This window comes from Papilio xuthus, unplaced genomic scaffold (assembly GCF_000836235.2).
Source record: "Papilio xuthus unplaced genomic scaffold, Pxut_1.1 DF825752.1, whole genome shotgun sequence".
In the NCBI taxonomy this organism is placed as follows: Eukaryota; Metazoa; Arthropoda; class Insecta; order Lepidoptera; family Papilionidae; genus Papilio; species Papilio xuthus.
The window spans coordinates 421,888-424,569 of NW_013532897.1; positions in this window are offsets into that span (position 1 = coordinate 421,888).

Sequence of the window (2,682 nt, forward strand, 5' to 3'; positions counted from 1 at the left end):
TGGCAATCCATTACCTACTATTTTTTTTTTTATGTAAGGTAAAGCAAAATAATTTAAACAATACTTTCGTCCATCAATTACTGAAATGCTATTTTTTTTTTTACACACTGGTCTTCTCTTTCCTTTTTTTTCAAATACAATTTATTTCCGTACTCACGGTTTTATCCTCGTCGCCAATGTAGCATTCGTTGTGCTATATTTGGCTCGTTCACGTACCGACACGTGTTGCCGGCTCAAAGGTCTGACATCGACTGACTCCCCTCTCTCCGGCATGTACTTATGGCGTGTACGCTCGAGACAAACAACACTACGTTTATGCATACACTACATGTAGCATATCATATATTGTATGATGAAGATATACAATTAAGAACTAATAACCACACAATTGTAGCGCCAGCAACAACATCAGTTGCACGAATTAGTCGGCTCGAACAGTGAAATGCCGAGACCACACAGAAGACCGGCGTAAAGTGGAAGAAATTCCGCACTTTGTCTGATGAGTGTCAATGTCGGAGGCCTAATTTTAGTCCTCTTTCCCTGCCCACACTTTTGTCATAAGGAAAGGATGGAAAGGGATGTGGGCTTGTAGAAGCGGACGCATAAAATCGGAAATGTCCCCTGGATATAACAAAAAATAGGCTTGTGATGACAAAACAAATGATTCAAGTCTATAGATTGAATGTCAAAAGCAGACATATGTTTTAATTTTACAACGAGATAGAACAAAAGTGTTCAAAGTGAAAATGCAAATGCGTTATGCGTATAGAGGTGGGCGGCGGTGTTTCTATTTCACGCGCAAATGGACCTCGGATCGCACGGCGCGTGATTTATGCGCGGCGCACTAACTCATGCACGTGTCTAAAAGTATAGTAACTCTATGGATTTCTTTGTTAAGGTTGTGAAATTAATTTTTTGTTATTATCGTACGATTGAAAAACCCTGGTCGATAGACCGATTATAAAAGTCTTGAATGTATTTTATTTTAATTTTCCTTTAAATTATAGGGTTATATTACTCTAACAAACAACGATAGAACTGATACAGTTACAATGATACTGACAAAATATGCCTCAGAAGACAATATTTTCGCTTATCTCTTGTAATTTATGCGAAAAGTTGGCCAGTTCCCACGACGAGATCAAAGTTAGAAGCGCCGATTGTGATAGCGTCGCGCTTTCGAGGTTAAGGCCTATTGATTGCTACTTTAAGATTAAATCAAGGTCAAATCGTAGCACTACATAAAACTTTGTATTTGATCTACCTACATGTTATGAAAAACTTGGAAAATATAGAAATTTAGTAATATTCTATTATGAAGAAAATCTTACTAATACTATGTATGGATGGATGGATGGATATTTGTTTGAAAGTATCTCCGGAACGATTGAACAGATCTCGCTGAAAGTTGGCATAGATGTAGAACATAGTCTGTAAGAACTCATAGGCTACTTGTTAGTTTTTTTTTTTAATTCCGCGCGGACGCAATCGCGCGCGACAAGTAGTAATGTTATAAATTCCGTTAACTCCAATTTGAATTCTATAAAGCTGAACTAACAAATAAAGCAAACAAAACGAAATATAAAATAAAATTCCTTGGTAAAATATTAATGTACCAATTTTCAATGAAGGGACCATTGATAAATAAATTTGCTCGCAAACTCATTCTAAATTCTAAAAGAATTTCTGTACACACCCTCACCTTTGTTGATGGTAATATTTGCAGTCCTCAAACATGAAGGGGCTTCGTTATAATTTAATGTGAATAATCCCATATTTCTTCTTGCGCCACTTACGTACTCTCGCTCCGTTACTTGGGGCTTCGAGGGATATCATAAAGAGATGACACACTAATTTTTTAATTTATTTTTTTCACAATTTACAATGTTCGTTCTGAATAAATGGAATTCGTAGCAGCATTCGACTATGAGGAGCATCCCAAATGCCACGAGTGTCTAAGTTCGGAAACAAAGAATTCTGAAACAGCAATAGAAAAAAATTAAGGTAAATTTTGTCAACTAAAACAAAAATTTATAAACAATATTATACAACATGTATAAGGAAATCTTGTGAAATATTTTAACTATTTAAACTTTAACAGACTAACGTAAAAGCTTGTTTACATTTATGTTGCAGCTCTATGTTAGATACCTCAATTCGTAACCCTCAATCCACACGAAACAGGGGTGGACAAAGATCATACTTCTTCTCATAATCGTTTGCTGCAGACACGTTAAATACAGGAGGCTATAAAAGTTGTACAAAAACCATAAATATCCCGCAATATTCAATTATATTCGGACGCCCGACGTACTTGAGGGGTAGGATTGCAATACGTTCTTACATACTGCACACGAATCACTTACTATGGGGAGTTTGGCTCGTTCATAGGAAAATAGAAATATTATTATATATTACTAGCTGTCGCCCGCTTCTCCATCTGCGCGGAATTTAAAACGTGTTGATTACTAGCTTATGTGTTCTTGCAGATTATGTTCTACCTCTATGCCTTTCAACGAGATCCATGCAGCGGTTCTGGAGATACCTTATAGCATCCATCGAATGAGTCAGATCATTTTGGAATGTTATTATAAACACAAAAATTATTAAAAAGATGTACTAGGGAATGGTTTTCAATTCAAAATAAATATTTAACTCATATTAATAATTTATCTGCATACG